Source organism: Dermacentor albipictus, chromosome 4 (assembly GCF_038994185.2).
Source record: "Dermacentor albipictus isolate Rhodes 1998 colony chromosome 4, USDA_Dalb.pri_finalv2, whole genome shotgun sequence".
NCBI classification, from domain to species: Eukaryota; Metazoa; Arthropoda; class Arachnida; order Ixodida; family Ixodidae; genus Dermacentor; species Dermacentor albipictus.
This window is the reverse complement of record NC_091824.1, coordinates 125,254,611-125,270,525: the sequence shown is the minus strand read 5'-3', so window position 1 is coordinate 125,270,525 and position 15,915 is coordinate 125,254,611. Positions and strand designations below refer to the sequence as shown.

The following is a 15,915-nucleotide window of genomic DNA, read 5'->3' as shown; positions in this document are numbered from 1 at the left end:
TAGAACGAGGAGATGCAATTCTCCAGAAGAACTTAAGCGGTTTTCCGTGCAAATTGGAACCAGCATAAGCTGGCCAACAGACCGACGTACCAATGCCTCAACTTTTGTGCATTGCTGTCGTGACAGGCGGCCTGCAGCCATTAGCAGTTCGTGAAAGGATGTTGTGTTGCATGGAAGCATACTTGTATAGCTTGGCGAAAGCTGCTTGCTTCAAGTTCAAATCTCTAAGCATCCTCACGTGTGGGAAGCTTTGGTTGCTCCGCAACTGGTTATACTTTGCGCTAAGTGATGTACAATCACTGCTGCCTTAGCTATCATACGTTATTTTCATGAGTGGCCAGCACACAAACACCACCAAATCACCAATTGTTCTGTGTAGTCAGTACTGCAAATTCTGCCTCCAAGGCACCTGGCAGTTATGTGAACATAAGCTGGTAGTAACTCCAAGTGGAATTCACATAGGTGCTATACGTAAGTACACTTGAGTTGGCGCCAGATAAATAAGAATTAAATCCTTGAACAGCCTGCAGTAATTACCATTTCAAATGTAAATATATCAGACAGGAATCTACGGGCTGTGCGCAGTAAAATAAAACAAGTAAAAAAAACCTTCCCCATGCAAGTTTTGCAAGGGAGAGCCTCAACGTTTCAAGGTAGCTTCAGCTTCTTTTTCAGGGGTCACTGTTTTTTTTGAGAACTTGCCTGGAGAATTTTTACATGGTTTTGTGATGCACATCACTCCGACGATTGGTGCACTGTCACTGCATGATAGCCAGTGATCAAGAGTTCCCACAAACAAGCTCGCACCCTCACACTCCAGCTGGCGTAAAATATTTCATACCGTGCTGCCGCAGTGAAATTGGTCAGATGCGGCACCACTGCGAAAGTTTTCAGCAAAAAGTACGAACTTCGCTGTCTACAGCACAGCTGCCACCAATAATCCACTCATCAAGCAAACTACTATAACTACAAATTTTTAAAGGCTGTCTACTTCGTTTAGTATATAATATACGGAGTGAACTTCCTTTTCTTTTTTCAATATGTAACTGCATAAAGCACAATCAACTTTTACAGCACACGAGCAACAAGCAATATGCTGCTTGTGTTTAAATTAAGCATAGTCCAAAACACTCTGAACACCTTAGACTTTAGGTAACAGTCATCTGAGGCCCTGTGGTTTGAATGTTGGGCCAATGTGGTTTCTTTCTTTTTTGAGATCATTATATATGTTACCAGTTCATAAATGACACATTGTAGAACTAACAAGTACTGCATACTTACCAGGCAAAAACTCCGTTTAAAATACTTATTTTGCCAGGATAAAAAAAATATCTCTTGTGTTATAAAAAAACAAATAATCCAACAAAATTTTGCCTATTTCTACCTATATTTTTATGCGAAGATGTGCTACAATTACGTTATGGCCTGTAGCAACACTGCTTGGTCACACCTTCATGATGCACGAGATAAGACCGATGGGAAACCAGTAACCAGTGAAATACTATACGTGTTTACTTCTCAAACCAGAGGATATACACACAACAGCTTAGCAGGAACACTAGTGTGCCTGTAGTGCGTGCGTGCGCAGCACTCTTGCCAACAGTCGAAGGCAGAATGCTGCAGCGTTGACGGTGCATCCACTCCGTTTCGTCAATAATGTTTTGCCATTGAGAAAGCAACTGGGAGGGAGCATTAAGCCAGCCTTGGCAAGCCAACTCCCCGTGAAACTGTTCCCTTTGCATTTTTTTCCTTGAAAAGTCTTGCCAACACGTGACTGCATGAGTGTGAGCATACTGGCTGAGAACGTTAGGTAGTTTTGCGCACTTGTTCCCTGCACGCTCTGACGTGACGATCACATGTTGGGCCGACTCGTCTGGCTTCAGTTGTGTTGCGCAATGATCCTCCTTTTCTTCATCCATAGTTTCGGAGATGGATGGCACAGCACGACAACATGCGACGCCGAAGGCACGAATGCACTTCAAGTGTCTGTGTAATTGATAAAAAAAAGATCAGGTACAGGATCGAACCACTGATAATGATTGTCAAGGACAGCTTTAGCCTCTTTTACTTTCTCTAAACTTCTGTTCAGGGGCAGTTCATATAAACCACCTGAAGAATGACGAACTGAGTACAAAAGCACGACACCACCAGAAAGAGAGTCGTAGGATATGCAGTCTTCAGGGATTGTCCCAGTTTTGATCAAGAAACATGGGGCCAATGATAGTGCCACCGTAAATTCCACACCACACATTAACTGAACACTGATGTTGGTGTTGTGTCTTCAAAACCCAGTGGGGGTTTTCGTCACTCCAGTAGTAAGCGTTGTGGATATTCACTTGGGCATTACATGAGAAAGTAGCATCATCGGTCCATATTTTTGTCCCCGTGGGATTTATCCGCTGCTATTCGAGTCCTAAGGTTTAAAGTGTAGCATCATCGTTCAATTCGAAAACTACTACCAGGTCATGTGTACAAAGGCAAAATTGTAGCACCTGTCATCGCCTTCCATCGTTCCCTTGCGCTTCACCCTTTCCTTCTTTCAAGCAGTCAGAATGCTGCTTTCGTCTTTTCTTTTTTGGGGCCTTAGACGCTTCATCGCTTCGTCACTGCTTGGCCAGCAGCACGCATTTACACCGTCATGCGATAAAAGCCGTATACCTACACCTACACCAGACCTAACACCCGGTCGCAGGCCAGTCTCGCTGCAGCCGACCTTTGTTCATCCATCGCACGCTTGAGAGCAGCACAATAACAGTGCGCAATCGCCCCGTCACGTGGTATTTTTTCATATTTCGGAGGCCTACTTTGGAATGTGGAAGAAAGGACCACATGAGATGTGTTGTGCTGGAAACAATTTAGTGAGAGGTTTCTCAAGGTGCTGTACAATTTTGCGTATCACACTGGAGGTCTGAAGCCAATACTTAAAAAGTTGATGAATTAAATATAACTCATCCATTAGTTAAGGGGAAAATAAAACATAGCCTGAGTAACTCTAGGCCGGTGCCAACAATATGCATTCAGTTCAACTCGCGTTCGGAGTGCCTCCTTTTTAAAGCTTTGGCTCAAGTTATAAGGGGCAACCTGTATACATACGCCGATTTGTTATGAGAGTACCATATGCAGTTTCGTAGTGCTCGCGGTCAGAGAGAAAATTGGTTGAAAGAATGGACCTTCGTAAAGTAGTGAATGTTGCTTAAAAATATGTCTTAATGCGCACTCAAAGCACGATGCAGAAGCGTGTTTTTAATGCGAAGCATTCCGGGCATTTTACGAGCGGTTACGTATAGGCACTTCCTGTCTCGCCTCACTTCGGACATCATGTAATAAAAATTAATTCATGACCGACAGTTTGGCATGCGAAGGCTAGGAAAAGAGGGGACAATTGTTCCGTCTTTATTTATATATTTTGGGGGGAGGGGGGGGGGAGGGTGAACTGTTTTCTCTCATTTTTTTCCCAGAGCATAAAAAGCGGGAAAAACAGTGCAAACTTACCCAGTAAAATGAGGAAAAGTGATGTAACTTATGCAAGGCTTAAGACGGTGTCACTTTGTGAGTATAAGCATTAAGGCTACTTATTGTTTCCTCCAGTTTGTACAACATTTTTGATTTTGTTTTTTTCATCACCATCGTTTGTTGTTCAGAAAGGCAACCTCGACATGCGTCACATATCGTGGGATACAGGATCCGATGTTGTGCGAATCCGATGTTGTGCCCCCCCTCCCCGCTCACACCACCACACCTCACACATTCTTAAAGCTCCGCCAAACCAACCTTGAGACTTGACAGCTATTAGGCAGCCAACATTTTGCTGCCTTTTTCACTCCTTTTGGATGGCCGTAGTTGTTGGCATCCTGGGGTCTAAAGGCCAGTTTTCTCATTGATTTGGTGCCCGCACTATTAACTCGAGATGCGTTCAATTGTCACCATCTATTGAACAGTCGCGCATCGCTCGCTGTTGCTTCGTTAGTTCAACCTTCTTTGTTTTAACTGATCCAGGGTCCAGGAAAGGGATTCGGTTCGTGGTCAACTAATCTGTATGTTCGTGTGGAACGAGTTTAGGCGGGAGGAAACAACAGCTGCATTTAACTTTTCCTTTTGCTTCATTACTTCCTCAAGTGACAGCTCGCCGCGATGCTGGCAGATCCTTGGAACCATATACCCGCAATATGGGTTAGATAAGGTGGAAAATAAAATAATGTGAGACAGCGTCGATCATCAAACCCTGCAATAACCCTGAAACCCATAAGCAGTATAAGCGTACCCGTTACCTCGTCTGGTTTTTCCTTAATTGTACAGCACTTTTCGTGCAATATTGCATGTTAACTGGAAACAAGAGTCACAAGGAGTTGAGAAAGTAAGCGATCTAAAAAGGGAGCGAGCCAAGGCAACAGCCAATTAGGAAGGAAAAGGGAAAATTAACAAATTTAAGCGTTGTTTATGAAAATATTTATGGATCAACATCTTTTTATTTAAAAGTGAAGTAGAGAAAACGCCGTCGGAAGTGGAGAATAATTCCGTGTGTTACGTTACGTTGTGTGCAAGGGTTCTGCAGGAGCTGTATTTCCGTATTCCTAGATTTTTTTTCAGACTCATGCGTAACATGTCAATTTTCTCCAATTTAGATGCACTGTTAAATGCAATTCACAGAACTGTGATATCAGTTATCATTGCTATAAACTTCATAGTTTCGTTTTTCTGGTAACTTTCGATTTTGCCAATTTTTAATGAAAATTGGTGACCTAAATTGAAAAATCGAAACTAACGGTCACAAAATTTTAAGTTCTCTTAAATGCAACAAACCTCACCAAATTTGGCGCAGTGGTTGCCGAGAACTAGAAGTGTGTGTACTAGAAGAATTAATAAAGTTGAAGTTGAAAAATGAATTTTGCTTTTACAGGTATTTAGATAGGAGCACCCGAGCTATAGCTTCCTCTTAAAGGCGAAGCTTAAGCGCCCTCCAACTTTTTCCTTAATTATACACGCGTCCACACACCATCTCCTGTCACAGTACGAGTACCGATGTGCCTAATAAGTGCACTGGCAGGCCTTTTCGGATTTGCCTGTGGCGATTTCAGTACTTAGGGTTCTGAAACCTTTACCAGTTCTGGCCATATTGAGCTGACAATTAAGTGGAGAGCATACACTGCGCAATAACGATCGTATCTGCAAAGTATTATATCGCTACGCACCGCGGAACAAATTGAAATTTCAAATCGAACGCCGTTCTCCTTTCTCGCGGCCGCCGCGCTCCGAGCCGTAGATGGCGTACACGTGTTTGCGCTGTGACGTCGCTCGTGGTGACGGGTGACTTCGAGAATTATTCAAGGCGTCTGTTATTTGTTTAATATGTTGCTTGAATAGACAAAGAATAGCTTAGGGAAATAACAGAACACACAAACCGAATGTCTGCATGTTTTTGTTTTACTTCGCACCGCAGCAAGAAAGACGTGGTTCCGTTTCATCTGTTTCTTCCCACGTCGTGCAGTCGCGCGCGCAGACGCCGAAACTATGTCATTTTCTACCGTGTTCCAGCGCGGGATCATGCTCTGTGATCCACTTGTGTCTGCCTCAGTATTCGTGTAGCACTGACGTATACCGCTATAGTCAGGTGCCCTCGTGCTCAGCGTGAAGAATCGTGCGCTGAGCGAAACGAGACAATTCGTGCGCGACCCCGTCAGAGGAGGTGCGCCGCGCCGCAAGAAAGCGAGAAAAAGAAAGGAAGGCGGGGCCCGTGACGTTTGCGTCACGCGATCCTCGAGGTCTGGTATGGGAAGGACGCAGGGAAGGAATTTCGCTTGCGGAGGCTAGACGGGGTGAGTGGAGAGTGTGTCTCGCTTGGCAGTGGAGCTCGCCTCCTGAAATCATGGGTTCGCGGCACTGAAATATTTCTATCCCGGCTATAAATGAGCCGACTTGAAAAATATTTGCGGCAGAACGCCACCTGAAAACACATAACTTCCAGCGTATAATGAAAATTTGCTATGGGGCCTTGTGAGGGGCCCTTTAAGGGCAGTAAAAAAATGCATTAATTTTTTCGGACGTTTTCACGGCCCCTAGGGAATCCGAAAAATCGGACGTTGAGAGGATGCTTCAAATGGTCCGTGGGGCAAACGCGCGGTGGAAGGAGGACGAGAACAGAAAGGACCTATGCATTGAGGAATGAATGGGAAAGGCAGCGTGCCGCCGCTACTTTGAAGAAGCTTGAGCTCAAAAAACAAAGTGTTGACCAATGCCGGAATGCAGTTGTCCCTCATCCCAACCAAAATGAACTCTTTAAAGTAGTGAAACGCAACTGTGAGGCGTTGTACGCGGCCTGAGAGTTGAAGTTGACATACCAGCAGCTGGTGAGAATCTCACTTGTGACGCAGTTCAGGCCTCATACCAGTGACCTTGCTATCAGTTGATAGAAATAGCCAAGGTGTCTACCAACCGGGAAAACCGGGAATTCTCAGGGAATTTGTGCTTCTATCAGGGAAAATTAGGTGTAACTTTATTGAAAAGGAACGAAAGTCGTGTTAATGCTGCCATGAATCGCAACGAATCGCCATTGACGCCGTGTCGTCGGCACGAGGTATTGCCAGAGCAGTTAACGACCGATTTTCCAGACGTCCGATTTTTCGTACATGCCTGATAATTCGCACGGGTTTGCGGCACCACCACGTACTCCATATGGCCAATGTATATTGCCCTGACACAGGTCTGAAATGGCAATAATCAAAGCCACCACCCAGGGGTCCTGGGAGGATCCAAATTCAGTTGCAAAATAAAGTTTTTTCCTCCTGCTCCTCCACCGTCGCCATTTTGACGATCTCACCGCCTAGAACCGGCACTCTCGCACGCAGATCCGCAGACAGCCGTAGCCACCACCGCGGCAACGTTAGACATAGCTGCTTCTACATTCGCTATTACGCTTCTTGTCGTGGGGTGCCGTGTTTTTCATTGGAAGAATTCGCCGCTGTCAGATATGGCACCGACTCCGCCTTTGTAATGCCCACGATTGGCTTCGAAGCTCGCAGAGCAACGCGCGTTGCGTGATGCCAGTCTCCGAAAGTTAGCTTTGCCTCAGTACAGCAGCAGTGTTACGCGGTGAAGCATAAGCGTGGGAAGGGGCAATTGTCACGGGACACAGTATGTATTACTTAACCCATTCGCTGTCACGAACGTACCGGTACATCATCGCGCTTCCCCCCCCCCCCCCCATAGTGTCACTGACGTACCGGTACGTTCTCTATCGTGCGTTCAAAATTTCGCGCCAGAGCGCAAAGCTGGCGCTCCTAGATTGGCCACGCTATCTGTTGACTCTTTCTACAAGTTCGTATATTCGCCCCGACCTGTGTTACTCCATCTATTGCAGAGTACGGCGCGACTGCCACTCCCCACTTTCTCTTTGCTGAGTGGCGCGGTGGCTCCGTGTTCGCTGTATCATGCGTCGCGCGCGTGTGGTTATGGGTTCAAGGGTTGTTCTGCCATCTCCGCTTGTTTGAAGGTTATTATTTTTCTTCTGTTGGTGTGCGTGCTACGGCGGCGCGTCAAGTTCAGGCGCACGGGCCGTTGCCTCTCCGAAAAGGGTGACTCGTTGCTGCTTTCGCTTTCTCGCCGCACCCTCGCTTCCGACTTGCAGTGGTAAACGCAAAGCCCTTCGAACTTTGTTTAGCCTTTTTCCATCTCCCTCTGTCTTCTTGATCACGCAACGTCCCATGTCTCTGCGTTGTGCGGGCGACTGAAAGTGCATCCTCCCTGCGCGCGGTTACTTTCGGATGGCTCAGCGCGCGGGACCTTCGTCTGCTCATTGGAGCGGTGGCTCAATTCCAGTGTGTCTACTGACCGGGAAAACCGGGAATTCTCAGGGATTTTGAGTAGTCTGGAAAAAGTCAGGGAGTACTCAGGGAATTGGGGCCTCTATCAGGGAAAATTAGCGGCAATTTTATTGAAAGGGTTGAAAGTCGCGGTAATGCTGGCTCGAGTAACACAGGAATCGTAATTAATCGTCTTTGACGCTCTGTCGTCGGCTGGAGGAGTTGCCAGTGTACAGTCAACGACCGACTTTCCGGATTCCCGATAATTTGGACGGCTTCGCGACACCGCCACGTATCCCATAGGGTCAACGTATCAGAACTTGTGACATTTCCGACGCAAGAACTCTTCGCCGTCCGATTTTCCGGACGTTTTGCCGTGACCGCAGGTCCGAAACAGCAATAATCAAAGGCACCACCGCTGCCATTTTGATTACTTCGCCACCTCGAACCGGCACTCTCGCACGCAGATCCGCTGGCAGCCGTTGCCGCCACTGCAGCAACGCTAGACCTAGCTGCTTCGACGTTCGCTCTGAAGCTTCTTGCCGTTGGATGCCGAGTTTTTTATTGAAAGAATTAGCTGCTGTCAGCAATGGCACGGACTCCGCCTTTGTGGTCCTCGCGATTGGCTTAGAATCTTAGAAAACACGGTGCGTTGCATAATGCCTGTTTCTGAAAGTCAGCTTCGCCTCTGTACAGACATGTACGCAACTAGCCTAAAATAACACGTCTCCATAGGACGCCGCGGCCCGTCCGCGGGAGCCCAGGAGAAAAAGCGTGCTGTGCGCAGCCGGCGGGCGAGGAGAATTTACTGTTGAAGCATACGCAAAAGTATTGCAGTGAAGCATAACAAGCGTGGGAAGGGGCTATTGCCACGGGACACAGTATGTATTCCTTAATTATACACGCGTGCACCCGGTATTTCCTGTCACAGTACGAGCACCTATATGCCTAATATGTGTACCGACAGGCCTTCATAGCGTTTTCGAACGTACCTGTGGCGGTTTGAGCCCCTAAAGGCACTAAATGACACGCATTTATTTTTTTTCCAACTGGCCAATTTTTCGGATGTTTTCGCGGCCCCTAGGGAGTTCGATAAATCGGTCGTAGACTGTGCAACTGACCAAGATGCTTTAAATGGTCTTTGGGACGAACGAGTGGCGGAAGGAAAACAAGAACAGAAATGACCTACGCATTGAGGAATAAACGGGAAAGGAAGCTTGCTGCCGCCGTTTTGAAGGAGCTTGAGCTCAAAAAATAAGGTTTTGGCTAATGCCGAGATGCAAGTGTCCCTCATCCAAACCAAAATAAACTCTTTAAAGCAGTGAAACACAACACTCAGGAGTCGTGAGCGGGCTGAGAGTATGTCAGGACAGTTGTGGTTGACTTACGAGCTGTTGAGAGAGAATCTCAATTGTGACAGAGTTCGGGCCTCATACCACTGAGCTTGCTATCAGTTGATAGAAATAGCTCATATTCGAAAATATTTGCTTCTATATCCATCTCCTTTTTATTCGTATTTGAGAATGTCCGACTCCATTCGCAATTTTTTTCGAAGACACTTTATTTGCTGTGCATTTTACTAACACCTGCCTTCTATTCTCTTTTTGAATAACACAAACACTACTCCTTAGTATTCAAATTGGATTAAGGTGCTTCTACGTTTTTTTCATGTGCTTGCTAGAGAGTGACAGCATCAGGCGATATGGTTTCAGCCCGTCTTGACGTAAAACATAGTTCTGCACCACTCAGGGAAACTTGCAATGGCACTCAGGGAAAATCTGGAAAACTCAGGGAATTTGGAAATGTCAACTTGGTAGACACCCTGAATTCCGATTCAGAATACGAGCCGAGCTCGGATTCGGACCCTGACAGTCGCATGCGAGGAAGAGGGTTCCGCATCGTCAGATTCGGATGTTGAAGGGATTTCATAGTCAGACTGATGATGATGATGATGTTTACTAACAACAGCTGCAGAACACTGAAATGTGTATATTGCATTGACTATGTTATTTGTATACCAATCATAATCAAAAATAAATTACTATGTTCATTCCCTGTTATGCAAACCAAGCCGACACTGCACACCCCGTGCACGGTACATGGGCATTTATTGCGTTACCCCTCTCGGAATGCAGCCGCCGTGGCCGGGAATCGAACCCACGGCCTCGTGCTAGGCAGCGCAATGCTGTATAGCAATCGAGCGCATTGAGTAAGTGGAGCAAATGTGAAATGAAGGCAATGAGCTCCAATATGAGCCTGTTGACACAACTCACTTTCTGTTGACATTTTTTTCTTAATTTTATTATTGTTCGTGTTTTTAACTGTCAAAACAGTATACCGCTACTTCATGCTCTCACGAAAAATTGAGCACCCTGGGAATGAGAGGCCCTGTTTACATGTGCGAACTCTTTATCTATTTCGCATTTTTACGACCGCTTGAAAGAATAAACTGCACTTCCCCGCTTCACTCCCTTCCTCCGCCCCTTTCTGTGGCTAACACACTGTCGTTTTTAAGCATTTTGGCTTCTGTCATCATGCTCTATCCACTTATCAACTTCGCGTCTGCGTGTTTTCATCGAACATCCGCGGCAACTGTTGCCTCTACGCTGAGAAGTCCCATTGTTGAAACGCACGCTCGAGAGACATCCGTCCTTCAACCAGTGCTGTTCTTTTCACGCGAATCTAATAAATAAGCGGCTACGACGATAAGCAGAGGAATGGGGCGTGACCACTTGTGACAGCTCGCCTTGCACCGGCAGGGGAACGACAAGCGCTGGCGTCGGCGGAGAAACTTTACGTGGGGTTGCCGTTATCAGAGGACATACAGGAAGCGACCACCCAGCGGCGTACGTACATCGATTTGACATTATCAAAGAATGTGTTTGCAGTTGCGAGCACGCCGATCAGTGTATAGCGTAGCGATCCACAAGGTCATTGTGGCCGTCGGTGCTAATTGACAATGAGTGATGCAATAAAGTCTTTCCCACAAGTTTTCTTATCACGATGTTTACAGCTCCGCTGGTCATCCCCCTTCGCTGGTCGGAATGGCCTTGAATTTCATATTTTAATCGGGGAACTTGCCGAAAAAATAAAAAAAAATTGAAAGAAAGACAACCGCATGCAGCAATGTGTGATGCAAGTACTGCAGCAATGAGTTTGCGCATTTGTTTTCCGCAAGCCAACGGGCACAGTCCTCTGAAACATTTGACTTCCACTTGAGCTCCTTGACCACATTGCGCCTAATATCCTGGGTAGCAGGGCGCAGCCACAGAATGCGATGAGTGCTCGCCGTAGACGCAGGAGCTGGGTACTTAGGACACATTCCAGGGTTGTCACTTGTAGTGCTCGATCTAGTGGACGTTGGTTACACAAATAAAGCCAAAGGGAAGTCAAGTTATCTCAAAAATAACTTTCTTTCATATACCATTTTTATTTTTGGTGATACGGATTACTCAGTTCGTGTAAACCCTGCCAGACAGTATCACGCAATCATCCCTTGTGTTCAACGCGCTGACCTGAAATGAAGGTATAAAGTATAAACACGTAAATATACAGGGTGTTTCAGCGGACACTTTAAAGAATCTTGAAAGGTTGCCTGTGGCAGATATCACAATTCTAGTTCATGAGCTGGTCTACTCGAAGCGGCGGACAATACTTGCACAAAAAAATCGAGATGCAAATTCGACTAATTAATAAAAACCAAGCAATACGCATTATCAATACCGAAGGTACACTTTTGCTTAGTGAAGGCAATGTGTTGAGAAAACTTTAGGTTAGAATCTAATTTGATGCCCAAAAATGATACACAGTCGTAGACGGGAATGGGATCTCAGGCAAACCAGGCAGCATTCTTTGGCTAGAACGAAAAATCATCAATTGAGTTTTTGAAGGATTGATAATTAAATGATTGGGCGAATACCATGCAACAATATCGTCAAGCTCATTGTTTTGTTTAAGGATTATGGTTGTTAAAGAATTGTGACGCAACGAGATAGTAGTATCGTCTGCGTATAGTACACAATGTGCCGATTTAAGACGTGTGGGTAAATCATTAATATAAATAGAGAATAGTAAGGGACCTAGTGTGGAGCCTTGTGGTACACCTTGGTTAATAACTTTAGTATCAGAATAAGCACCTCCAAACAAAACTGTTTGTTCACTATCATGCAGGTAACATTTTAGTAGTTTTAGTACTGAAACGGTAATTCAAAGGGCATCTAGCTTAGTAAAAATTATGTTGTGATTGATTGTATCAAAAGCTTTAGTGAAGTCCAAGAATACCGAACCAATGAAGTTGCCCGTATCATTCGAGTGATGAATGTAGTCGGTTAGGGATATTAAAGCCAAGTTAGTCGAACTGCCAGCGCGAAAACCAAATTGAGAAGACTGCAACAAATTAATTTTTTTTAAAGCAAATATTTAGGCGCTTACAAAATAACTTCTCAACAACTTTACTAATCGACAATAGAATAGAAATAGGACGATAGTTAAACACCTCCGTTTTATCACCTTTCTTATGTACAGGAATAATCTTAGCCATGTTAAGCGAAGTGGGAAAAAATACCACATTTAGAAGCATTGTTAAGTTAAGTTAAGCATTGTTAACCTCATCGCTAGTTATAGGAGTTTCTGTATCCTGTTCATTACTGTTTCTAATTGAGGTATCCTGCCTCCTCTGGGTACTGTACAGGTCAGTATAGAATTCTCCTGATGCTTTTTCTATATATCTTCGAGATTGCTGATGGTATTACCCTGCTTATCTTTTAGTGCATACATATTGGTTTGTCCTACGCCAAGTTTCCTTCTCACTGATTTCAGGCTGCGTCCAGTTTTTTACGGCTTCTTCAGTTTTTCTCACGTTGTAGTTTCGAATATCACTTATTTTCGCCTTGTTGATCAGTTTTGACAGTTCTGCGAATTCTATCTTGTCTTTTGAGTTTATTCACATTGTTCAAAAACAGTTTATTATTAGCACATTAATTCAAAAATTAACACAGTGCGTTATAATAGGCACAAGAATGGCAGCATACATTTATGGCACTGGAGCTATTCATAATCGATCTAACTTCAGTTGCTGCCATGCACTTCGTTTCTTGTCATGAGACTTATTTAGACCCTTGATGTAGAAATGCAATTGTTTGACGACGTAAAAACGGATGGGCTTCGTGGTTAATACCTTGCAATGTTCACTACAACGAACACCGCCAATGCTGCTACTGTTGATGACTGCCAACACATCCATAATGTTGTCCAGACGTAGCTACCTCTTGCTAAAGCAGCCAGTGAAAATGTCAAGTTCGCTGATAAACACGAAAAGCTTCAGTGAAGGGTAAATAAGACCAGCGAAGACGCATGATTTCGCTAAACCGGCAGCATATTTAAGCACTTTCCATCTGAAGCAAGCAGCAGAAGCTGGTTCATGCATGCACTACGCTTTGTTTTCAGTACACACTTCTTTGCGACAAAGCCTGCCACATAATAAGTAAGTCGTGAGTTACTAAGGTGAATAATGTATAGGTGGTCCGGTACAGTCAGAGAGCTGCTATCAAGCGAACCTTCGGCGCCTTCAAGATCTCCCTCATCAAGTAACAAGTCAATCAACTGCTGCTGCTGGTACGAACTAGCAGCCTCGTTTTCAATAGTCAAAAGCGAGCTTACAACTTCTTCTTGAATGTTTGATCCAATGACGCTCTTGGCAATATTGTAATAGCTAAGGCAATTAATGGCAATTAACGCCGCTTTGCGGAGCCGGAGTTTTTCGTGTCAAATATGCAGGCAGGTTGGGCAGAATCGTCGGAACCGCATTAGGAACAAGCGTTGGCATTCCCCTTGGCGTTCTAACTTCAACACCATTGATGGCATGCACGTAGTCTCTCGCAATAAAATGCGGTTCAAGGTGCAACTCGCGCTCCCAAAGAAGTCGTCGTTCTTCGTCTGTCAGGGCTTTAAAAAGATGGTTTGCACACGTGCATAGCCAGGTGTGCAACCTGGTGGGTAACAATGGTTTAAACGCTGCTTTTTAAGCTGTTTCACGAGAATAAACAAGCACACGACACGAAAAAAGTCACGCCGGCCATGGCCATGCCATCCATGCCGCAGAGTGGGCCATGGATGGATGGAAGGTAGGAGCGTCATCGCCCAAGTGGGCGATGACAACGTTGCCGCTACTTTCGCCGCGAGCGAGGACAGGAGCAAGCAAGGGGAGCGTGCTTCTGTCACGCCACTAGAAAGCCTTCTAGTTCACTAGACTCCGTCGCATACGTCAATGTTAATTTTGCGACATTTTACTTGCATAAAACATGACGAAATGACGCGTACTTTTTGTTAACGTTGAGGGCGAAGGAACCAAACTGGTTAGGCATGTTTGAAGTGTAAGCCATGTACTTCATTATTATGCGAAGCATACTAGCCGCACAACCACGCTCTTCCTTGCCGCGCCGCGCGCGGCCGCGTAGCTACCATATGACGTCATAACAGCTGCAAAAGCGGAGGCTCAACTCGTGCGCTCGCTTGCGGCCGCGTAGCTACATAGCCGGGTCTCAGCTCGTGCGCTCGCCTGCATGAGTTGTTTCTTCGTCTAGCCGAATCAAATATAGCCAAGCAACAGCAGTTCACCAGGCTAAACAGTGGTTCAACAACTAAAATAAAGGCTAGTATGCTTTGCATCCTGGGCTTAACCTTAGCTAAGCCACAGCCATTTTTTTTGTTTTTGGAGAAATATATAACGTTAATGTATACAGCGAGATTATTTTGAAGAATACTGAGAGCACTGAGAGTAACTGAGAGGCACACATATTCAAAAGGGAATGTTACTGCGGTTCCGAAAGTGAAACTACTAGTATGCTAGCGTCAAAAAATTATTAGGAATCTACAATCACGCTTAGAAACTGTTTCTGAAATGTTAGTACTGCTAAGTAAATGAAGTACACATTTCTTTAGATTATTATGCGCTGTAGTTGGTCATTTAGCGGCTTTGTTTTTGCATTGCAAGAGTTGTCTCTGCTGTCCGACAGAGGTCCGGCAGAAGGTAGGAAGTAAAATTATTGTGCAGTGGTTGCAAAGGTCCGGCCGTGCGTTTATCACTTGAAATTGATTTTATGCCTTCGAGTGAGTATCATTTTTCAGCGTTTCGTTCATCTTGCGTGAGCACTGGCTGTGCTCCGGCTGTGTGCTTGGTTTGTGACCGGCCTGCAGTTACTTGCACAAAAAAATTCGTCCGCCATTTTTATAGTGCACTGGGCTGTTGTCAAAAAATGAGGAGACTCGTGCGAGCACATTTTATGATGAAAAATCGCATAAGTTGAAGCTTACAGACCTCTAGTAAGGTGAGCTTTCTTTACGAATTGCTGCTTTACCAACGTTTGCAAGATTAGCGCCCGTGTATTCATTTTGTTGGCTTCCATAGAGTGCAAAAACACCAGCACGCGAATACTGGACAATATCGCTAAAAGGCGCAGCAGTCTTGGAACTCCTTTGGCTAGTCATTTGAAGAAACCGAACTTACGTTTAATTCGGACGTGTTTATATCATTCCTTAAGTGCATCGCGGGGTGAGTCACGTTCACGTGGATTGCTTGTTTTGTGAAACCTGTTCCTACGGTTCTGCACAACTCCGGTTCACTGGTGCAGTGACCTTCCTTAATGCGATGAATTTTGTTTCACAGCCTGCGATCGTATTGTTTGCTAGTTTTTCTAAGCGTTCTGTTCAGTATATTAGCCGGTTTTCCTACTCAATCTGTCATTTATTTATTTCGCTCCCCCTCGGCCGTTGAGGCCTGTCTCCGCGTCCGCGCAAACAATGACCGTGTTACGCGACAACTGTGCAGTGGCCTAGATTTGACCGCTGACCGCGAAGGGTCAGCGGAAAAGCGTTTCATCCCCGTGGGCCCACGAGTCTTTTGGCGGTTTCACGCCACCTAACGCAACTGAAACCACGCATTCGTCTGCTGACGTTATTAGAAGCACGGAAACGTTGGCGTGGGTCGCACATGCTCGTGCTGCGCACCTCGAAGGCGAGATACAGTTCTAAAATTCTTTTGTTCGTGGACAGTTCTGCTGCTCGCAGTCTTGCCTCCTGTCTCTTTGTGCGGGCGTGGTGTGCTGCGTGATTTTCGGCGTGC

The 15,915-nt window shown here is 45.4% G+C and overlaps 1 protein-coding gene across 2 annotated transcripts in view; it reads left to right on the top strand.

Moving 5' to 3' along the window:
* Positions 1-14,779: 14,779 nt before the first annotated feature.
* Cul1 (cullin 1) overlaps positions 14,780-15,915 on the top strand; it is a 52,463-nt gene continuing 51,327 nt past the window's right edge. Inside the window, exon 1 of one of the 2 annotated variants that reach the window (XM_065428821.1) lies at positions 14,780-14,903. The gene's annotated coding sequence lies outside the window, so the exon portion shown is untranslated. Of the gene's footprint in view, positions 14,904-14,965; positions 15,122-15,915 lie in introns of those variants that run through there. The other variant, XM_065428822.2, reaches the window with a different exon arrangement.